We start from the raw sequence: 24,672 nt of genomic DNA, 5'->3' as shown, positions 1-24,672 counted from the left end.
GCAACCACAACTGCTGCTCTGGAGAGGTGACAGTGCCCACCCTGGCCCAGTCCCTTTAGAATTCACTTATTCCTTTGTCCATCAATTTGCCTGACCTCTCGCTGATCCCATCTGCCTCCTGTGGCAGCCACTTCCAGACATTCGCTGCTTTCAGTGCAAAACTGCTTTCTTCCATCTATTTTGAGTATCTGTGAGTTTCGCTGACTGCCTTTTAGCTCTTGTATGACAGTACTCAGTGAACAACAGTTCTGCATTCAGTTGACTGATCTACTTTTTCCAAAATTGTACCCACTACAGCATCCTCTTCTGCAAATTGAAGAGCACCGACCTTTTCAGTCTCTCCTTATTGTGCAATTCAAATACCTTTGGGCAAGTTGCTGTAAGCTTCCTGCGCCAACATTTTCAGCCTTGCTCTCCAGGATGTCATTCTTGCTAATGTCCTTTGGCCGATGCTTTCAGTAGGAGCCCTTCTCTCTAGGAAGCTCCAGTACATTCATGAGCAAATTAAATCAAACAGAATAACAAATTCCTGCTGATAGTGCAGGGCCCAGGACCCACAGCTGCCCAGGCATGAATCCATCTCTTGAGAGGCAATAGACTCTTACTCTGTACACCTAAAAATTTATCTGCTCTGCTCTTTTCCCAGAAGAGCTGGGAATCCCATAGCATTTCTGAAGGCTCTCCCTGGTTATCCTATAGACACGTGTGAGAAGACGACATTCCTCATGAAGGAAAGGGCAGATGAAAAGTGGGTCTTTGATGGTTTGCAGAAGAAAGTTCTTTCACCAGCCTAGCCCAAGAAAGTCACCTTGCAATGCAATGCACGAGTGACTTCTGGAGGATCTCTGAGTGCTGTACCAACTCTCTTATCTCCTGGGTGCCAGGGAAAAGGGTATTGTCTGTCAACTTAGCAAACAAGACATCCACACTCCTCAGGAGACCAGAAACAACCTTGCCAAGATGAACCTCTAGAGGATGGCGCTCATATCCTGTCCCACGGGGCAGAGAAATGGTCAAAGTATGAGGCAGTAGGTGGGGATGTGGGGAATGGTTTATCACATGGCAAGCCTGCCACATTGCCCCATGACTGCTTCCAGAGCCAAACACATCCCCACCATACAACCCTGGGATGGTGTTGTCTCATGTTTAAAAGGAAAAATAAAATTAAATAATAATAATAAAAAAACCTCTGCAAAGAGTATTGTGTCTTGTGCTGTGTGTGCAACACAAAATGATGAGAAGAAGGCATGAAAGGGGTATGTCATACGTCACTAGATAAATATCACCTCCTGTCACCTCTGTATACAGAACTTCCTTGTGCTGTTGTGGTCTCCTTGGTTTGCAATAAAGTGGATAAAGCATTGAAAAGTCTCCAGATTCTGTAAATTATCTGTATCTAACCTGTGAACAGCACAGATCCTGACACCTCTAGGACTTAAATAGACCCCACTGTGCCTGGAGCCAGGGTCTCTAATCAACAACTTTCTTATGGGGGTTTTCAGTGTTTCTTTGGACTTGGCTGTTTGCAGCTGTTCTTGGGAGCTTGATAACAGACTTGGATAGAGTTGATGATTTGCTACATTTATCTTGTTGTCCTTCGAGGTTGCAAATGACATCTTCTGCCTCTCCTCCAGGTCCACAGGGCACTTTGAGGAGGAATGTGATTGTTTAAACGGAGCTGAAAACTTGCCATCTTTCAACATCAGAGAGGAGAAAGAGAACAGAAAATACGTGCTATATTTACAGTTCTGTTGGATGAAATACTAGTTTAGGACATAAGAAGTGGCTTCTTGAATCTGTCACCATTATAGCATAACTTTTCTTTTTCATTAATTGATTTCTGATCCTTCTTTTTTTCCTCTTTAGATGGCAATTCTTCACAATGTGGGTTATCGTATTTCTTGCAAACACACTTGGTGTGCTTTACCACAAAACAAGTAAAAATTGGTCAGAACAGCAGAAGTGTTCACAATAAATAGACAGGAGACAGAGAAGACAAACTCATGAGTTACTCCAATGGTCCTTACAGCACTTTGGGGAGGAAGATCTAGATAGCAAAGGCTTTACTCAGGCCATGTTCAATGAGGGTTCATTCCATACTTATTTACTTGAAATGCAACCACACACATCACTGTCCTTATTATACCGAATGTCTGGGATCTCCTTGGCATTTGATATCTTCTTTGAAAACCACGGTGTTGTCAAAGTGGGCTATGCTTGGGTGTGGTATCTTGTCCTTGCTCTGCTTCATCAGGCTGTTTGAGGCACCTTAGCCCAGGTTTTGCAGAGAAGACTGAAATTTCACGTTCGGTTTCAGTTTGCAGGGAAAATAAAAAGTCCAGAGAAAACCCTAGAGCAAGGCAAGCCCAGCAGAGATCAGGCCTTCTGTGAGCTGGAAGATCTCATTCTTAAGTTGATGTAGAATGTCAACAAGTGCTTTTGCCTGCAAGGGCTGATCCGTGAACACGCTTGTAACAAGCAGGGTTACTTGGCGAGTTGTGCAAAGTGAATCACTGCAGCAGGTGAGACCCACATTCTCCCAGCATGTCTCTCTCATGTCCTGTGTGTTCACATTAAAGTGGAATTTTACTCTTGCTTGTAAACTCATCAATTGTGAAGTTGTCTGATAACACACCTAAATGAGGCCTCGATCATACTCAAATTGCAGTTAGAGGTAGCTCACGTCTCCCTGGACCTGACTGTGCAGATGAAAGCACAGATAGCAGTAAGCAGGACCCAGAATGGGCTATATCCTCACAAAATGTTTTTGGGACCCATGTGGTGCCAGTGCTATGAATAAATAAAACGTGCTTCTCACTATCCATCCATCCAGCACCTCTCAGCAGCACAAAATCCCCTTTAAGGAGACAGGCAGGAAGGAACGATCCTTTATCTTGCAATGCAGTGAAAGGCAGCATTGTTGGGCCGGATGGTTTCATTACCCCCTTGTGTGTGATTCCGTACACCAGAGCTTATGTTCCGAAAAGTGAAAAATGACCTGTTATGTGCGTGCGTGTGTGCACACAGCTTCTCTCCGCGTCTCTGCAGCGAGGCACCCAAGCAGGGTTGGCTGCTCACATACCTTGTCAAAGGGACAAAGCCCCGCTCTGCAGTGCTGCATTTTTTGGACCGGCTCTGTATTCCCTTGTCTCCACCAGACAATTAGGAACAGGCCTCCAGGAGTGCGCTGTGCAACCCAGAAAAGCCTCTGCCAATCCCCCAGTGACCCTGTGACCTGGAGGTAACATCCATACTAAGCTGTTTTTAAGACAAACAGAAGGAAATACTTAGGTGTAAAATTACTTGGCAGAAGCCGACCCGTTTCCTTTTTTGACAGGGGCAAAATAAATAGAATAATCATCCATAATCATGAAAAACCCAACCACCCACTAAGAGAAAAGGGGGGCTGCATGCTCCTTTCGGATGATGCTCTGTGCCCCTTGAACCAGAGAGACAAGGCTGCCCTAAACTCTCCTCTGTCATGTATCTGAGTGCACGAGAGGAGCAAGGAGAGGGAGCCAAACAAGTTCCTCTTGCTTCATCCTTCTATCAAGACCCTCGTCTCCTCCTTCAAGGGGTCTTCTGCAGGCTGCAGGGCTAGAAGTCCAAGGAAAAGCACTTGGGATATTGTCCAGCTCCCCTAACATCCTTTGAGGTTGTTTTCAAATGTTTCTGGGCAATTCCAAGTAGCTTTTTCCCCCTCATTGTCTTCCCAAATGCAAGTCATGTGGAAGAAGCAGAGACCTGGTGGGGAGGGAAAGCAATGAGAGATTTACCAACGTGGCAGACCCCATATTTTTTGTCCAAGGGGGCTCTCCAGCGCACTGATGACCTTACAGCTCTAGGGACACAACACAGGCCACAGGGAACACAGAAACAAGCCCTTGGCACCAGTCTTTGGCATTCGAGATCTCACTTTCTGAGCAATGCAGAGCAAGGCAAACAGCATCTCTCCCCAGGTTTGTTGGTTAACCAAAGCTCACCTTGTAGACAAGCCTCTCAAGTCAACAGAGGGAGAGAGACATCTCTAGAGAGAGCTCTACCCATCCTAAGGTCTATATCTAAGACAAGCCAGGTGAATTCCCTCCTTAACCTTCAAAATAGCCAAACCTGGGGCAAATTCACCCATGGAGCTGGAGATAACACAAGAAGCTGAAGATACCTGAGCAGCCCAGCAAATTTAATTTGTTTGGGAATTTTTGCCGCCAGTTCAGATTTGCTGATTTTTTTTTTTCTAAATGGAAAATAATTAACAAGTAGCATGAGAATATTACTCTAGACCATGCTAAGCAACACAGCCAACATCAGGGGCCACAGGCAGCATTCGGTGATGAGGAACAGCTCTACCATACTGTAAGGATATTTGTGGTAGGACACTATTGCATCTGCTGAGATGTGGGAGGGGAAGGACAGCAAACCTCTTGGGGAGGGGGCACAAAGCCACAATCAGAAAGGAGCACCCCACTCATCTTTTCTGATGTTACTCTTCTGGTTGGGGATGTGATTTTATGGGCAGATTACCAGTAGAACTGGTAAAACCAGTAGAAAGAGGTCCCAGTTAAACTTCAGTTATGTTAGAGATTGGCTCAAGCAGGAGAAAACCACGTCCCAGACTGAAATGATTACACTGGCCCACCGCCACGTGTAGAGCAAGGAACAAGCTATCTACATGAACAATGTAACTCTTAATTCCCTTGTCTTTTCTCTTAACCAATTCTTTTTTTCATTTTCCCCTCACTTTCCTGATACTTGCGAAAAAAAAAAAAGCAATGAAAGAAGGGAAAAAAAGCTCCTCTGCCTAATGTAAACAGTGGAAAACAGTTAATACTCTTGTTTAAGGAAATAATTTCTATTATGCAGCAAGCATTCTGACAAAGTCAGGGATTTGACAGTTAAATCCCAGCGGTTGAACATTTAGATGTAATTTAAATGTATTTGATAAATGCATTAAGAAAAGAACAAGCTGATCATTTAAATTCTTTCTTTAACGTAACTCTTCTGGTTTTTTTTTTTTCAGGTGTTGATGCAGGTAACAGTGACAAAAACAAATAAAGGTATTGAAATTCTCCGATTTCCATCACTATGATCTGCTGCTTAGCACGAGGAAACATCTTCTTCAGATGTTCACTACATTAATTGCCTCACTGCCATACCCCATCTCCCCTTTTCATGGATTTAAGTCTGATGCAAACATGTTGCTTCATCTCTTCTCCCCTCCCCACAAAGCAAAGGAATAATATCTGGAAGTCAAATATAGTAATTTTTAAACAGAAAGTATCAGATATATTTTAACCATTGGAATAGATAATACCACTACCTAATGGTTCTCCAGCCTAGTTTTAAGTAAAGAATGCAATTGTGAATAGTCTCAGAAGGCTTAAACATTGCAGTGTAGATGTCCACAACCGTGTAAATCACTCTAAACTCCTTTTCAGATTAATAGAGAGACAAATATACCTTCACCAATTGAGACAACTCAGCCTAAAAGGATTTGCAAGCAGGTAACAAGAACCAGTCTAAAAGGAGTTACTATTTGGGTGCTGTAAAGGAATTTCAGGTAAACCACTCCAATGTAAATGTTATCATTCAAATAGTCTGATACTCAATGCAATTTATCACATATTATTGTTGCTCTGAACACATGATCTCTCTTTGTGAGCTGACATGAACTCAAATCAAATGCATCTCCCACTTATGTCACAGTGGAAAGTAACCTTAATATTTAGGAAACATTTTTCACTTTTCTAATGTTCTGCATGCTCTGGCCACCCCCAGTCCCTCTGCTGAGCAAGATTACTGTCCTTTTTCTTGTCTAGACACCTTGTGATACACCTTAATCTCCAGAAAGCTAGACAAGAACCAGGTTGGAACAAGTTCACTCATGCATATGTCAGCTGATGTGGGAAAATAAACAAGAAATTGCACTGGTCAGAGATCACCTTATAATAATATAGATTATTTTATATTTTTCTTTTGTTTTTTCAATGCGAGTGTAAGTGGATTCATAAGAAGAAATCATAGATTTGTTTTGTTCTTTAGTTAAACACAAAGTTTCCTTTCCACTTGTACCTGGGAAAGCGAAGCTCTTCATTAGGCTAACCAACGCATTTTGGAAGGACAAATACCATCTGTCTTGTGTCAGATGAGTCAACCTCGAATGAGACTAGTGGGGAAAGAATGTAGATACTTTCTATACACAGTGTCAACTTCAGAAGATTGAATTCACTTGGAGACTCAGGAACCCAAGATGGAAACATCCTGGCTTCATCAGACACAAGAAATGTTTCTTGCAAAGTCATACTCGTGTGACTTTGGGGAAGCTTCTGGGAATTCCCCATGGCGTCACCACCCTGGAGAAAGCTGGGCTAGCAACCGGTAACATCTAACGCAGAGGCTTTGAAATGATTCTGCCCAAATTGCCACGGTTCTCTTCGCGCAGGAAAAGGGAAAGCAGCAACACATGCAGACTCAGAAAAGACACTTAAGACAAGCCTAAAGTGCTTCTCGCTGGATATCACTGGCTGTGATTTTGATTTTCTTTTTCTTCATTGCACTTCTCTGCCATCAGTCCTGCTCCAGAGAGACATCTTTGGATGGGGGATCTGAATCCACACTGAGAACTCAACCCATTACTGGGAAAAGCCTCCTGAGCTCACATGTACTCAAGCCATTAGTACCTACTGTGTGAAAAGGTAAAGAGTAGAGGCATTGATATTGAGAAAGAAGAAAAAGAGGGCAAAAGAGAAATAGGGAAAGTAGAGCTGGGAGTGATGGATTCATTATATACACAGGATCAGGCAACACACAAAAGGTCACTTGTTCTTAGGAAGGGCTGGATCCATCTAACCCCTCTCTGACAGAAGGTTGTCCAAATGTGCTATTAAACCCCTTGGCAGAACCGAAGGGAGTAAAAGTCCCTCTGCTTCCAAGGAAACACTCTTGGTCAGGAGCTGAAATGACAATTTACAGCTCACTGTGAGCATGTTTGTCCTACGTGAGAAGAGTCATCAGAAATGTCTTCTTCTGAGGAATGCAATTAGGGCTTCTTCCCTCCCAGGTCAAGTGCTGCTCCTGGCAGACACAGAGTCATGATTTTACGCACATTTAGGACTCATCACTGGTGTGGAAACCTGCATTTCAACACCAGGTTTTGTCTCTTAGACAAAACATTTGAGAATTACTTTCACAGAAAAGGAAAGAAAAGGAAATTGCATTGCAGAGGAATACGGAGAAAGTTATGATGTGCTGCCAAAGCAGACACTTCCCTTCCACCTCTCCTCCAGAAGATGCTTTTTGCTTGAGCAATCGTAGGCCATCCTACTTGTGTGTGTGCAGTCTGGTGGACTCCTGTGTCATTTTATCACATACCTCTTTTCAGTGGTGCCCAATGACAACACAGGAGGTTCCATCTGAACATGAGGAGAAACCTCTTTGCTAGGAGGTGCCAGAGCCTGGCCCAGGCTGCCCAGAGCAGATGTGGAGTCTCCTTCTCTGAGCCATTCAAACCTACCTGGACCCACCTGTGTGATCTGCTCCATGACCCTGTGTGAGCAGGTGGGTTGGACTGGGTGATCTCCAGATGTCCTTTCCAATCCCAACCATTCTTTGATCCTCCTCCCAAATCCTAGACTCATTTTGTGTAACAAGTGAGCAGTGTGCGGGTAACAGCTCTTTAGAGGTACAATTCAGTTGCCTCCACACAGACAGCTTGGACCATTTGAGGGTGTGTAACACTATAAGATGCCACACAAGACTGGAGAGCCTCTTGACTTTCTAGAGCAGCATTTGGACGCTGTCCAAGGGAAAACTCTACAGCATCATGAATGTAGGTACTAACTTGCACATAGACAAGAAAATTAATCTTTCATATTAAGATGAGGTCTAAAACCCCAAAGTCTTCAAGACATTCTAAAGACCAAGGCTGTTGATTCCACAGAAAGAAAAAACAAAACCAAAAAACCACCACTACCAGCAGAACGGTGTAGAAAGACTTTACTAACATCTGAATGTCACTGCAGGGATTGAACTCCAAGTCCCAATGCTTTTTAAAAATAGATTACCCAAACACCTGTGGGCCTCTTACACATAGATGATCCTGCCAAGTGACCGCTCAGAGACCTCACCAGGCATATTTTCACAACTCCTACAGCAGGTCTGTGCTCCAACCCCGGTGAGATAGGGGAATGCCAACGTGATGTCACAGGACAGAGTCTCTGTGTTTCTTGGAGTAACTTTGTTAAATTGGAGAAACACTGACATCAGAAATGAAACAAAAGCTTTGCTAAAAGGAGATTGGCAAGATCGCAGAGTCAACCACCCAAACAATAGGAAATGCCAAAATTCAGACTGTCTTTCTCGTTCCTGGACTAAACTGCCCCTTCTTCTCCTTTGTCATCATGGACCATGTTTTATTGCTTTTCTTTCACTTCTCATTCCATCTCTTTCTGAAAGGACACTGACCCCTCAAAACAATATATCAGCTAATACATCGTCCACTACCAGAGTGGAAAAAACTGCTTACGTGTCTTATAGAGTATTAGTTTGTTTATAAATCCCAGGATAGTACGACAGCAGAACATTGCTGACTCATATTCACAATGTGTCTCTTTGTAAACCCCAGATCCTTCCCCTCACGCTGTCCCTATCCAGCCTCCCTCCATCCTTTTTGGGTTGTTTAACCCCACCTAAGCCCGGGCATTTGTGTTTGTGCCTGTGGACTCAACAGCTTATTTTTCCAGGCTGTGTCTCCAGTTTGCGGAGTTTGCTTTGGACTCGGTTCCAGTCTTACTGGCACACGCTTTCCTCTCCATCCCCGGCCAATACCATCTGCACTTCTGATACATAAAGTCTATTTCTTTACGCAGGTTACCAATGGAGATGCCAAAGAGCTGCTCTCAGCAGTGGATGTCCTCTTCTTTTTGGACCAACAAGAGAAGGTGATGGGATACTCACGGGATGTCTGGAGAACTAGTGAAGCCGTGAAAGGGTGACATGGGGTGGCTTTGGCAGGGAAAGTTGTTCCAAGCTAAAACAACTCCCTGTGACCATGATAGCATCCATCGCAAACTGGCAACAAACCTATTGCCCAGCACTGTCAAACTATATCTTCAAAAGGTTTCTTACTTAACTGAGGTGAGATGGTTTTCTCTGGGAATAACTAGCAATGCTTTTGTAAGACAAAGAGCCACACAACCGAGTGCCTAAATTTCAGGGTGAACCACTAAGCACAGGATTTCAGAATTCAAAGCAACTTTCACCTTCCATTTTTTCTTCTCACAAATAACTAAACTGTTCTAAAAAAATAAATCAGAAAACAAACAAAAACAAACCACAAAACAACCAAACCACCACCACACTTCAAAAGAGGAAAACCAGCATCACCTTCACACCTTCTCCAAGAAGGGATAAAACAGTAAGGGAGGAAAAAAAAGTAACTACAATGAAGTAACACCTGTAGGATTGCATATAATGAGATTTTCTCCTTACTAGTTATGCTGATTTTCTAAAAGCAGAAAGAAAAACCATCCTGAACAAACTTAATAATGTACAATAAAACTACATCTACCTGCAGCTCACCTAGAGAATAGAATAACTACAAAAAACAGTAACCTACCCAAGAACAAGCAAGCAACAGTAATAAATGCACTAACCTTCTCAGTTAATTCAGTCCTTCCCTATACAGACTCATCAAACCCAGCTGTTATAAATCTAACCCTCTCAGTAATAATTACTGGGGACAAATTACCTCATGGTATAAATCAGGCAATGGTGTAAATGGCATGCACCTGATGACTTAAATGTCCGAGAGCTACAACAGGTAAGGGCAGGCTCATTCCCTTGCCTACCCCACGTACATTCTGAGTGGTATTTAATCCAGTACAAAGTCTATTGAATCAACCAATTTTTTCAGTGGTTTCAGCTCGGGCACACAGTGGGCACAGCTCTTTGGGATGAGTTAACAAGAGTTGAGCTTAAATTTAATGCCAGGATGTCCAACCACTCTGGCAGGTTCTCCCCACTTTATTTGTGTTTTCTGTTGCTCTCAGCTGTGTTCTGGAAAGGAGATAAATAATCTACATTAGCCTTTTCTCTGCTGTGGATTCTTCTCCAGTGTATCACAAGGTTTGTGGTGATTTAAGTGTGTGGATTTACCTACATGTTACTTTATTTTTCTGCCAACTAATGCCTTCCTTTCCCTGCATTCATGTGGGGGCTGTTGTAATTTTGCTATGATTTTACATCTTATTTTATTTATGACCCAACATCAGCATTGTTGTATCAATCCAGAGTTGCTTATTGGATGGAGATTTTGTTGGAGTGTTGTATCACAGCTACCAACTTTCTTTTGTGGTCTTGTAATTTTGAAATTCAACCAGTAAGTAAACCACTTCCAGGAAACCTCTAGAGCACAGAGCATGTTTGTTTCTTGCCTAGAACTGGTTTTGTTTTAAGACCCTCAAAGTTGGAGGAGTTATGGTTGTGTCAATGGGACAGATCACTTTAAATGTCTAATAATTATCTCAAGTATTGTTCAGGTTCTGTGACGTCTGTATTCAAGAGGCCAATTCAAAATATGCGCTTTCCATGGCCACCAGATTTGGAAACTATGGAAAGAGATATAGGAAATACCCAGAAATATCTACAGGACTCTCCATACAGATGTTTCACAGCTTTGTCATCTGCACAACCTGCTTTGGGCAGCAGGTTGAACTGGATAGTTTATTTAGGTCTCCACCAACTTATGCTGTTTGTATTTTGTCTATCAGCCTGTTATATGGAGGGGTAGTGTTATTGGTATTGTTCTTTCAAACCTTTCAGCATCTGTTCTTTCAGACCTTTCTTCCTTATCTCAAAATCCAACTCCATGATGGCAAGTCCTGCAAATTTTTTTTCCAACCAAAAATGATAGTGCAGCAGAACACGAGATCTTGGCCAACAAGTAGCAGATGCCACCAGCTGGAGAAGCTCAGAATTCCCAAATGAGGAAAACAGTCAAAGAGCCCTGGCTGGGGCTTAGTTAAAGCAGACTGCCATCTCCCAGAGTTTCCATGATAAGTGCTGGAAAAGAGCCCAACCTACAAAGTGCAGATCTGATTACAGTTTTACTATGGTTTTGCCATTAGAGGCAGAATAGGTAGGAACATTTAAACCTGTGGTTGCCTGAAAGTTTTCACTTTAAAGTCCTGTTTTCATCTGCTTATAGTGCTGTCAAAAATGAAGCAAAGCACCATGAAATGCAGGGTGTATGCCATAGGCTGGATTCCCCTGGATACTTCAGCCAAAACAATTTCTGAGAACAAGGTGGGGGAGGAAACACATTGTTTTATCTATGGTAAATGATTCTGGAAACCTCCTCCCTTTAGAAAGCTTCAGTATGCCTTTAACTTTGCACAGGCCCTCAAAATTTAGCAGGGAGCACCGTGCTAAATATCCTTGTTGCAGATGTGTCTTTTGGCACTGATGAGAGGATTTTCCCAGATTTGGTGGAGTTAAAAATTGCAGAGCGTGTGTGCACTCAACAAAGCCTCGTAATAGATGTGCAGTTAAATTCTCTGCCCCACCCAGGATCCTTTTGTCCAGAGCCTGCTCTGGTTTAGATGCTCGAGAAGCTGAGCAAAGCCAGAGGTGTAGTTTAGATTAGTCTAATGTCTCCTACAACTTTGTCCATGAGAGAGGAGAAAAGCTTCCGATGACCTTTTTGGGTACAGTTCTGCTCCTTCCTGGGACAACTCAGGGCAGGATTTTGGCTTTGTTCCTCTGGGTAGAGAAGGTAGATGATTTCCTTGCCTTCAGCTGCCCATCTGAGATGACTTTGAGTATCGCTAACGTCATGTCAAGTGTAAGAGGCAACTCTTCTGAAGGTAAAGGTTTGTGCAGCAGAGTGAGGGTTTTTGCTTTTTTTGCTTGTGTTCATAAGATCATAGAATATCTGGAGCTGGAAGAGACCCACAAGGGTCATCGAGTCCAACTCCTGTTACGTTTATGTCACTCGGTGTTGATATTAGAGAAGGTTGACACCTGGAGCAGATGATGGTGAGGTTTGCAATCGTCCTTAGCGGACTTTCCACTGCAGTCTCAGACCTACACATCTTCTGATAATAACTGTGTCTGAGACAGCTCCAGTTGTTCCAGGGCTTTGGACGGTTGTTGATTCCTGTTGGCTCAGCTTCTGGAGCATTTTGAAGATAAAGACCGAAGCCTCTACATGAATGTATGGTTCTTTAATAAGGTGTGGAGGTGAGCAGAGCACAAATAGAATCATAGAATAAAACTGTAGAATCACAGAATCATTTTCAGTTGGAAGAGTCCCTCAGGATCATTGAGTCCAACCATAACCGAACTCTAGCACTAAACCATGTCCCTAAGAACCTCGTTTAAATGCCCTTTAAACACCTCCAGGGATGGTGACTCCACCACTCAACAAAGTCATGAGGGCACATGCAATTCTTCCCTTAGTGAGTAATTTTTCTCTTAGTATAAAATTTCTTTAAGTACCTCATTTGAAAACTTTCTAACTGAAAAATTTTGAGTGTAATATGAAGATATCAAAATGTCTCAATGTAATCTGGTTTTCTGTCCATAAAAAAAAGTCAAAAATGATTAGCTAATCCATTAATTTATGTTCATCAACAGATCTTCTACAAGTGAAGAAATGAAACAAGACCATGCCATATTCATCTTTGAGAAAACCAGAAGAGTGGGAAAGAACGACAGAACTGGTTGTTAGGAAAAAGTGAGTTAATCTATTTATTGGAAATTATTCCCAAGGAAATAGTTAGCTCTTACACAATCACACACACATCTATGGATTTAATGTCATGTCTGAGAGCAAGAACCTGCCTTCTTTTTGTAAACGAGAGAGAAAAGAAAAAACCACAAGAATTCAGATCTAGAGAATGAAATTCAAGACTTTCACCTCAGCAGCTGATGCTTAGTTCCATGCCAGGGTCTAGTTCTGTCTCCACTACCGATCTGGTGGGTATCCCATGCTAAGCCCACTCTGTTTAGACTAAACTAAAACTAGCTAAGGAGTTACATTGTCCTAAGAAATCCCTCAGGGCAGATATGAAGGTGCCTATGCTCCTTCCCTTGGATGTAAGACACAGCCAGGAAGCTCAAACTGGGAATTGGGTACCAGACCCAGATGAGTTACACAGACATGGGTGAATTATGTGGACATATGTCTCAGTTGCAGACTCCCTGCCAGTGATTCCAGCTCGTTTGACTGCCCTTTTTTCCTACAAGTAGGAGATTTTCTTAATGCACAGTGTCTTGGAGGAACATAACTCTGGTTCAGGTTGACATCCAAGCATGGAAGAAGGCTAGAATGTCACAGGTTTAATAATTTTGGACATTTTACCTTGAGTGTTATAGGTGGCCCTGTCCACCACCCACCTTCTGAGTTCCAATTCAGCTTTCCCTGGTGACCCCTGCTCAGGGCACATGGGACACAACTTGAATTTGGGATGTTCAGTCCCAGAGCTGAGTCACTTCTATCTAAATAACCTTTGGTGTGACCATCTAGCTCTCTCCAGTTCAGTTCCTCTGTCTGTAAAACGCACTTGTAGGCAGAAGCACTGTGGTGTTCATTGTAGATATGGAATAAATGATGAAACTCTACCTTAATGTTGCCATGATGTACCAAAATAGAGCATTCTGTGATTCTGTGGTTTTATCTCTGCAACGGAGAGCAAAGGCACGTTGCGTGCAATGGAGAAGGAAAGAATGAGGGTGAGCTCCTTCGCCCCAGCTCTACTATTTTAGGCTTGAATTTAAAGACAAGCCAGCAGAAATTGGGCCGCAAGTTCCTACTGAATGTAGCCATTTTTACCAATTTGGGCACCTCCGGCTAAAAAACAAGGAAGGGGAACCCTTGTTTTTGCTGCTTCCAAAAAACACTTGCTGGAGCCTGTTGTTCCATCTGAGAGATGTGCTCCAAGATGTCACCAGGGGCTTCATGGCTTCAGCCAGCAGGCAATGCTCTTCGCTGCTGTGTTTTTCCCTTCACCGTTACTCCACCCTGCTGACCTTTAAGTGAAGTAAAGTAATAGGCTGATGAGAACACTTCCAAAGTGGAGCACTTTTCCGACTGCCTTACAACCCCTCTCTTTCCCTCTGTCTATCAGACCCAATAAGTATAAGCCTCAAACACCAGTCCCACCGGCATCTGCCAGGATAGATTTCCAAGGTTTTTATGGGCTTCATAAAGTTGGGATCAGGGGGATTTTTCCACAGGACTTGAGTAGAAAGAAAGACTTTCTCCACCTCTTTTTTTTCTTAACTTTGTCTTTCATTCTTTCATTTGGGAAACGAGCTCATTCTGAGAACAAAAATAACCCCTTGATTTGTGTATTTCTTCCTTAAAACAGAACAAGACTTGTTGGTGGATCTAATAAAGTTTTTTTCCCTCTCTTTCTTTCTCTCATGCACTGTTAGGCTGTAATTTTGTCCAGATGCCTTTGCTACTAATAGCCTTACACTTTCTGTTTTTGTGTTTCATACATGTGTGTGTACCAGGCCGTCTTTTCTTGACCCATCTCACATCTTTCTGCCTTCTCCTGAAGACCCATTCTGAAGATCATCAGACTCTGTCAAGCATCTTCCTCCAGTCTATACCTCCTCACTTTCATGGATTATAATTTAGTCTTGATTATTATATTGCCTTCCCCTTCTTATTTGGTTAATTTCTGGGTGCCTAGCAGCCAGCGCCTCAATGCTTTACAAGAAGACACAAGTGAAGAGTTAAAGGAAGAGCCAAATAGATGGCCAAACCAAAGGAGCTGGTAATAAGGTTGTCTCCACTACCTTCTCCTGACCCCAGCCAAAGGAAAAGAGACCCATTCACAATTAAAGTAGAGAAAAAGGCAGTAACAAATTAAGGGAATGAAAGGGATGTAGGTGTCAGAATATGTTGGTGCCCAAGGGCCTGTGATGAGGGACATTGGTTACCCACCAACTGGAGGGGTCGGTAGATGTTGCCCATCAGCTGAGAAGGTTTTGTTCACAGCCTGTTCCTGAGTGGCAGGTCTCTTCCATAGGTTCCATTCTTTATGTTTACTCAGCATTGCTGACCTCGGTGGGGTCCTAAGGCCATGACCGAACTCCTTTGCCATGCTGGTAACACAAACAATGTAGAAACTAAGAGCAGCTCCACTCTGGCCAAGCACCTGTGGCTGTCAAGCAGGATGAAGAGCTGGTCAGCAGGCCTGGGAAATACCAGTGTGGGATTTAGGAATGGCATGTTTGTTTTCTCTTTCTGTTTGTGTTGTCCCAGAAGAAGTCAACACAGTTCTCTGCACCTGGTTCATCATATGTAAAAATAGGATGACATTATTGCCTTCATTTGTCTTATTTAGACCATAGACATTCAGAATGTGGCCTTTTTTGATAGGGGACCTAGGAAGAAAGGAGGAGTGGTGTTTATTAATGGTGCTGGGAGCTTCTTTACCAATGTGTGCTGGAGCCTTATCTAAGGACTGGAAAATGGTAACAGTAGTCACACCATGAAACACGTGTTTCCTGGGAAATGGGAGAGGAGGAGAGCACTCAAGTCTTCCCAGCCCTGAGTCCAAGATGATGTCTCTGATGTCTTCTCTGGTGTTGCTCACAAACACAGAAAGCTGAGGATGGCATTCAGTTACCTTGAGTCAGATATCTAATTCTATTTAGGATGCCGTGGGGTACCCTAAACACGTACAGGGCTGGTGGATGTGAGAGAGGAGCTAAGGAAAACCCTTGTCCTTCTGGAAAGGTAGTGGGAGGCCAGTGGGAAATGGCAGTGGATGCATTCGCTTGGGCAACTGAATTGCACCTTGAAATATTGCTTCTCTGCAGGGCAAAGAAGGCTTTACCACGAGGTCTTGCTTGCTCTGAATTCCTGCAGAGAAGTCAGGGAAGAGGGAAGGACCAGCCCAGCAAGGTCCATCCCATGGCAATGCATCCTTTTCAGTAGAAACCACGTTCTAACTGAGACATTCCTGTTGACAAGACAGCTCCTTGTTCACCACTCCTTAACCTGTATGTGATCAGGGACTGACTTTAAAGCTTCTGAGATTTAAGGTAAAGCTCAGTGAAACTAAAGCCAGCCGAGGCCACAGATGCCCATTGCAATACAGTATTTTTTCTGTGCACACACCTTGCCATACAGCAAGCAGCATGGATTGGGGAAGAACGTTTCCACTTGCTGTGGCAAGAATAAATATGTTGGCTGCTCAGCACCGTGTTAACCCAACTTCTACATAATCTCACCCAAGCACTTGGGTGCTAATTGGCCATGTTGTAATTGTTCTGTGTACAAACCTGTCCTCTCTGCAGTGCTTCTCAGGCAAACCTGATTCAGAGGCAAACGTTAGCTCCTCCAGAGAGGTTGGCTGATATTTGTGTGTGGGTTTAGTTATTGTTACTGCTCCTTGGTTGAGGGTCACAACTTCTTCTCTCTCAAAAACAGGCTTCTCAACCGTTTTCTCCTCCAACTGCAAAATCTTCCACCATTTGTTCCTTGACAGTGTGTCTGGACTTTTTGGGGAGGGTGTCATGACAAGATAATAATACAGTTGTAGCACTGGGCCCAAAACTTTAGCAAAACAGAAGCTGTGAGGGCTCAGGGAAAAGATCTCCCTGGACACAGCAGATTGCCTGTGCCATGCGGGTCCAGGGTGCTCTGTCTTTATCTCAACCGTCTTTGTAACCCAGCTGTTCTGAGTTTACCTCTTCAGGGTCAAGGGAATCCTTCCAGTTACCCTGGATTGTTGGCTTTTCTTTTTTATTTCCTTTTTTTTTCTTTTTCTGAAGGGGTTTCCAGTCTTAATGAGCTACTTTGTCCCTTAAACTAAACTCCTTTCCTGTTTCAGTTTGCCTACTCACATCAGATCAGCCTTCCAGATCATGCTTTAAGCTTGGATGTTTGGCCTGGGTCGTATTTATTTGAGCACTAAATAGGGGTTAATTCCACAGAGCCCTGGGTGGGCTGGGTGTCAGAGAAATGCACCACGGGGTGCTAATGTGAGGTTGTGCCCACCATGTACTGAGCTGCCTACACCTTCCCTGGAGATGGTGGGGAGCATGGAGAGAAGGTGAACCAGGTAGGCTCAGGAGGAAGAGGGTGTGACTGCCAACAGAATAGAAGCATAGAGTCATTTTGGTGGAAAAAGACCCTCAAGATCATTGAGAAAAGACCTGTCAAGATCACCCCTGGCACTCCCCCATGTCCCTGAGATCCTCATCTCTGTGTCTGTTCAATCCTTCCAGGGATGGTGACTCCAGCACTGCCCTGGGCAGCCTGTTCCAATGCCCCACAGCCCTTTGGGGAAGAAATTGTTCCCCAGATCCAGCCTCAACCTCCCCTGGTGCAACTTGAGGCCGTTTCCTCTGCTCCTGGCGCTTGTTCCTGGGGAGCAGAGCCCGACCCCCCTGGCTCCAAGCTCCTTCCAGGCAGTTCAGAGATCAGAAGGTCTCCCCTCAGCTCCTGTTCTCCAGCTGAACCCCCAGCTCCCTCAGCCGCTCCCATCACACTTGTGCTCCAGCCCCTCACCAGCTCCATTCACTTCTCTCCACTCGCTCCAGCACCTCAAGGCCTTTTTTGGCATAAGGGTCCCGAAACTGCCCCAGGATTTGTGGTTTGGCCTCCTCAGGTCCCAGCACAGGGACGGTCACTGCTCTGGCCATGCTGGCCACACCAGTGCTGGTACCAGCCAGGATCCTGCATGGATCATCTCAGCAGGTCAAGAAGATGCTGAGAAGAGCAAACATCAGCAGCAAAGCTCCCTGTGCAAGGCTGAGGTGTTAACTCCGTCATCCTCCATTTCTGAAGGCAGGACGGCACTTACCAGCTCACACCACAGCCTTGCAAAGGGAACGGCTATTCCCAGTCAGAGAGAGGCTGGAGCTTAAATTTAGCAACATATCCAGTCTCTGCTAAATCGATGCATTCCTTAAAAGAGCTGGGCCATTCATGCAGCATATTTTCGGTTCACCACATGGCTTCTTGAAGTGATAGCCAATGAGTAATCTGAAAAGGTTCCCACTTCAATCATTTTTAATATTGCATTTTGGTCATTTTGACTTAAACGTGAGCCGTCCCAACCCCATTAAATCTGCCCGTCAACCCCTCTTGCTAAGTAAATGTCAACAACAACATAAAGCGCCTGGGATTCATTTTGCCGTTGAATCATGCATGATTGGTGGCAGGTTTTCAATCGGAAAAGCACTGGCTTCCTTTCCCTCCCTCCCTACCCGCTCCCTGCCTGACTCACTGTTCCAGTCCCTCATGACCTTTTCTATGCTTGCCTTGTGAAACTGTCAAAGTGCCACCAAAACCCAAACGGGCTTCCAACCCAAGGGGTGTCCGGGATGAACCAGAGGGGTGTTGCTGCTAACAGAGATGTGCAAACCGTCCTAAAGAGAGAAAGATGAACAACAACCCTAAAAAAGATTATTGGTTCAAATTTAATAGGGAAAAAAAAAGAAAATGAGACCTAACTCCACAGGCACAGTGGCAAAGCTGGGAAAGAATTCTTTGTTTCCTGATTTATTCCTTATGTTTCTATTCTCTTGTTCCTTTTTGACCAATATAAAAAAGGGGGGGGGGGGAGAGGTGGAATAAAAAGGTCATTTTAGGGACGGCAGCTGTCAGTGATAGTGAAGTAAATGGCTTTACTGAGATGATCCACGCGGGTGTCTCCTGTTTCCAGCAACAGATTCTTGGTCTTGTAAATCATTCTCTCTACTGCTTCTTGCCTCCTGTCCCTTTAAAATCCATCATGGAAAAGCGGTGTCTGCACCATTCCCGGGGACTATTTGGGATAAGGCTGGATGGTTCTTTTTAATGTCGTGTCTTAGATGAAAACTGCCTCCAAAATGGAGTTAAACAAGCCAACTGGAGAGGTGGATAAGTGTGGATGAGGGCAGCCATGTGAAGGTGCATGCTGAGGCAAGGTCAAAAGCGATGCTCTTGCTGCGGGGGATAAGGCATGGAGAGGAATGCCATGCCAGATGTTGGGACCGCCAGGAGTGAAGGACACTTGCAGAGATGTTTTGGAGGAGGAAAGGACCAATGTGTCCTTACCAAGCAATGACAGCAGGAGAAGGCTGAGGAAGGACAGCCAGAAAAATGAACAGGAGACTCCTGGAAGAGTGGAAAGAGAGCCACAGGCATCTCTTCTATCTCCTGAACACTTCTGAGGAAGCCCTTGCTGATGGCACAGAGTGTTGGAGTGATCTTTGCTTGACAGTTTTAGGGCCATGCCAAGAATTTGGAGTGGTCATCAGAAACCTACTGAGCAAGTCAAGGATTGAACCAATGCCTAAGAGATCACACCAACTCCCTAAGTAAAAAGTTCTCTTTTAAAACCAGTTCAGCTTAAAAGCCTGAGTTTTGCTTACCCTCCAAGCAAGATTTGAAGAGAACACCTATTTGCACCCCATTTTTCACATCATTCCCGGCATCCCTAGCCATGGCAATGTGCTTTTTCTCTAACATGATGCGACTATCTACCCAGATGGAAGGACTCTCTTTACCCCAGACCAAGGGAACACGGAGCACACAACGTTGTCTGCTTTTGGCTCTTTCTTGCAGCTACCCAGGGTTCCCCACAGCAGCTTTCCTGCTCACCAGCAGTAGCTGCTGTGGTTACACGTTGTGTTGCATGAGTTGCTACAAGCAAAAGCACTGAGACAGACTTCAAACAATATGCATTGTGCATTAAGCTTGGAATTCTAAAAATAAGGAGATTGTGCCCTCATATGGTCAAGTGAGTGATGCTTTCTTTCTCAAATGGATGGAGGTTCCCAGGTCAAGAGTGTTGTTTACGCTCACCAGTTGATCACCCTTAGCAGTGGCTGTTAAACTCCCCCTAAGTTTATTTTCCTTCCTTCATCCTGAGACATAACCCTCTTTTTGCTGCTTTAAAAAACTTCAAGGATGCAATTGAAGATAAATAATGAAGCAACTGTGAAGTGAATAGGACGGGAAGGTTGTGTGTAGTTAACCCCCAACCAGGACGTACTATTTCTTGTACCCATCACATGAGGTCTGGACAGGTCACTACTAGAATGGGACACCATGACAGAAAACACTCATGAAGGGTTTGCCGATCTAAAGGCTGACTTAATTCCATAGCTCACCTCCTTCCTCCCTCCATCAGCCTTAATACAGCTTTAGAAAAAAGTTATCTCAGCAGTTGCTTCTCTCAGCAGAGATGTACAGTGAAGCAGGGAGGTCTACTGAGCTGTGGTTATTGAAGACCTTCTATAAAACAGGTTTAATTGCTTGTGCCCAATCAAGCCAACCTACCCTTTTAATGTCTGTCCTTAACTGGTGCACAATATTTGCCTGTGGCCACAAAACAGCTGTTGGCTTAGTCCCTGGGGGTGGCTGGTTTTCACTGCTAGACAAAATGATTTGTTTCTGTAAATCTGTGAATGGGACTTGTGGGGCAGAGAAGTAATGAAATAAAAATCTCAAGAGAAGATACTTGGGAACCAGCAAAATAGCTCTTCTGTTTCTGTTCAGCCATTAGAGGCCTTTCATTGCCAAAGGGAAGTACATCTGGAAGGAGGAATGTAAATCTCACTGCCCTTCCAGCCCTCTGGTCCTCTTGTCATCATGACCCAAGAACATGACCTTAATTTTCACACTTCTTACTTGGCATATGGCAGAAGTCTCAATAAATGACATGGTTGATCCATTCAACCACCCATCCAGCCAGCCACCTTTATTATTTCTTCTCCAACATCTGTAGTCCTGTTTCACTCTGGTGTGGACGGAGCGGTCTTGTGTATAAAGTTTGGTGCACTGAAAGGATGTTTTTGTATCTCTTCTATATCCCATAGAAGTTACTGATGGACCTCTGGGAGTACATGGACCAAAAGCTGAAATTCATGGATTTAACATACTTATTCACAGAAGTTTCCAAAACTGCAACAGCAGTAAAAAAGTTTATTGAAACTTGTCATTCTCTATTATAACCCCTCATCACATGATTGACATTAAGAAACCTTTCTTGTGAGTCAAGTAGTATGTGGGGGAGAAGAAATTGATTTGGATCAACAAAATTTACAGACGAATTTAAATGAAAACATGTTGATCCGGCTGTGACAAATGTCTTTAATAAATGCAGCGCAAGCTCCCAATGTTCTAAAGAGCTTTCTTGGCAAGGTGAGATTGCCATTAAAGCTGGAAGAGAGGGATTTTGTGAATGGGAATTGTACCGCTGCCCTGATCCCCTTTGGCAGGAGCCTCCTGGAGGCAGAAGGGAGAGAGACAGAGAGGGAGAGACCTTGAGGAATGATCTGCAGATGGGATAATATTAACAAGTACACCACGAGAGCTGCGTCAGTGGAGATGGTGGATTCCTCTCCAGTGTGTTTAGCAAACTGAAGTTCAAGTGGATGGCAAAGAGTTTCTGGGAAATACAGGGCTGAAATAGATGGTCCCCAGTCATTTGGAGTGGGCTCAAGGCTGCATTGTACACTAATGGACATGAGGAATTCTGCTGCAGAAAGCATGATACCATAGAAATGTGGGGATGGAAGGGATCTCAGTGGGCCACCTCATCCATTTCCGTGCTTCATTGCAAGTTCAGGTATAGCTCAGGCATTCCTGACAGATGTCTGTCTAGCACATGCATAAAAATTCCCAGTAAAATCTCTTCAGGCAACCTAACTCAGTGCTTCACCATCCTTGTCGCCAACTGGTTCTGTTTTCTTTTCCACTATCAAATTTAAAACTGCTTTTCTGTGATGTAAACCCACGATCTCCGAAGCGATGCCCACTCAACATGGAGATGAGATGGTTTCTCTCTTTGCAGATGACTTTCATGTGTTTCAATACCATTATCATGTCTTTCCTCAGTCCTCCAAGCTCTAGACTAAACTGTTGTGATCTGTAACCTTAGTCCCTGTTGTGTCTCCTCCTACATCGTACTGCATGCAATCATGCTCTATATGAATAGAAGAATGGAAAGGAATAGAATAGAATAGAATAGAATAGAATAGAATAGAATAGAATAGAATAGAATAGAATAGAATAGAATAGAAGTATTTCTGTTGGAAGGGGCCTATAACAGTCATCTAGTCCAACTGTCTGACAAATTCAGAGCTGACCAAGTTAAAGCATGTTATTAAGGGCATTGTCCAGATGTCTCATGCATACATAATTCATCATGGGACATTCTTTATTGGCATGGCATGGCATGGCTCTCAAAAACCCTACCCATGCAATTGGGTTCTGTTCCAGACTTGGAGATCCTGATCACCATGTCATTAATAGTAACCAGCAACAAAAATATTTGTAAAAGCAGTCATCAAAATGATATTACTGCAAACCAAATAACTAGTCTTCTAATGGTTTGTACTATTCAACCTCATTCTGTTTATCAGTTGCTTTCCTAGGCAGTTAAGAGGTCATGTCTTGTGGCTGCCCCTTTAACCTGAAAGTCTAGTTTAGAGATAGGAAGATGTCACTAAATGGCAGGTATGGCAAATAATTTTTAAGTTTTCTGGGCATATTCCAAAAAAGCACTTAGGATACGCTTTGCCTTGTTGTCTGTAGCCATCTGAAAGTTGGGGATCTAATTTACAATACTGCTCAAGGTTCTTTCTCTGGTGTTGACTCCAGAGAATGCTTAATCCACATGATTTTATACACCAGTTTCAGAGAGTAACAAATCATCACACAAAACCACTGATCTTCCTGAGTAACTGAAAAGGAAAGCTAAATGGTTGCTTTACCCCAGCTGCCCAACTTTCAGAGAGGAACCAAACATCAGGTGTTTCTGAAATTAGGGTTTAAAGAATGACAGGTAGTTTAATTGGATAGAAGGATGAACAAAGAGAGAAGGAAGGAAGAAAATGAAAGACGGTGGAAAAAACAAAGGGTGGATGCAAGGGAGAATGAAGGGAAGATAAGCTTATTCCCCTCGCCAATTTCACAAGGTTCTTCTTTGTCAAATGTCCCGTTATCAAGGTCATTGGCTTCTGCTTGCAGAGAGAGAACGAAAAGTAGAGAGAACAAAAAGTAGACAAGAGTGAAAGAAATGGGGAGAGGGTGAGAACAGAACACATAACTAAATTTCACTTGAATCCTTTTGTGACAATGCTATCCACAAGTGCTTCAAAGCCAGACTCTGGAGCTGTGAGGAGTTTCTATCTGGATACAGAAGATTGATTTAGCTAAGAGTTGTCTATATAAAAAGAGAGCCAAAACTCCAGTTTCAGCACTATCACAGACAATGGAGTCTAGGGATCAATCTCTGAAATGCTTTGCTTCCATCTATAATAGAGGAGCAGTCAGCATAGGGCCTTAGATGACAAAAGACAAATAGGGCCTTAAGCAAGACAAGGCTTCTTCAAGTTAATGCATGGATTTGGTGCAGTTCAGAGGGGCCCAGTGGGGCAAGCAGGCTGAAACGCAGATGTTCTTCCAAAACTGCCTTGAATTGGAGTCAGCATCTGGGGAAAGGGTAAAACGACAGAAATCACTGGGATGCTGTACCATCCAGATCAAAACCACATGAAAGCAGGAGGCTATTTTTGCAAAGAGGGAAATTCCAGAAGGGAAATGGAGTATCTGTGGCTGACATCACTCCCCATCCAGGCTAAACTGATGGGTGGGAGAAGATATCAGCACTGACTTTAGCATCCCTGCTGCCTGAAACACAACCAACCGAACCAGCAGCCCATAGCCCTCAGAGAGGAACCAGTTGTCTGATCCCATTGCATGGGGGAGATCAATGATGGGATGGAACAGTGCTTGGGGAAGCACAGTAGCTCTGCCAGCCGAACACAGCCTGCAGGAACCATCTACCAACACTTACAGCTCCTCCGGAATCCTCCCACAGGCTTCTGCTACCACAAAATCTGGGAAGGCTTGAGTTCATTTTCTTTTTAATATTATTATTTTTTTTCCCCCAACATTCATAATTTTCCAGAGCAAAACTCTGCCACATTTTTTTCCAGCATCTGTTTCTCAGAGCTCTCTGAGGGTGAGGCAGAGGTCCTTTCTGACCCCGCACCACGTTTCCTCAGGTCCAGGACACTTTGTCTCCTGGAAGTTTCCATTCGCAGGGACATGGGGAAGAGATAAGGGGGCTGCACCAGATTCGTTATATTGCAGGAAGACAGATCTGGAGAGTTTGGGAGCAGGTTAAGTGGCATTTGTCTCTCCTCTTCTAGCCTTCCCATTGCACCACTGGACAGATAATGCAGATAACATAAGCATTTGCAGAGACATGATGGATCTGATGCAGCCTTCAACATAGGTCCAGATCTCCTATCCTGACATCTGACAGGAGTCATAGGATCACAGAATGGTTTGTGTTGGAAGGGACCTTCAGATCTCCCTCAGTGCTGCCCCTGCCATGACAGGGACATCTTCAGCAGCTCAGGTTGCCCAGAGCCCCGTCCAGCCTGGCCTGGGATGTCTCCAGGGATGGTTCATCCACCACCTCTCTGGCCAACCTGGGCCAGGCTCTCACCACCCTCATTGTAAATAATTTCTTCCTCATGCAATACAGATGATAACATAAAAGTTCAAGACCACTCAGATTGCTTTTCTACAAAGAAGACCTGGTGATGAAAGTGTGTACTTTTAATTGGTGAAGTAATTTAGGACTGGCAAATTCTGTAGGCACTATTATACAAGATTTGCACTGGAGAAACAGCTATGAGCACAGT

Source organism: Patagioenas fasciata, chromosome 4, assembly GCF_037038585.1.
Source record: "Patagioenas fasciata isolate bPatFas1 chromosome 4, bPatFas1.hap1, whole genome shotgun sequence".
Classification (NCBI taxonomy): Eukaryota; Metazoa; Chordata; class Aves; order Columbiformes; family Columbidae; genus Patagioenas; species Patagioenas fasciata.
Note: the sequence above shows the minus strand (reverse complement) of the source record.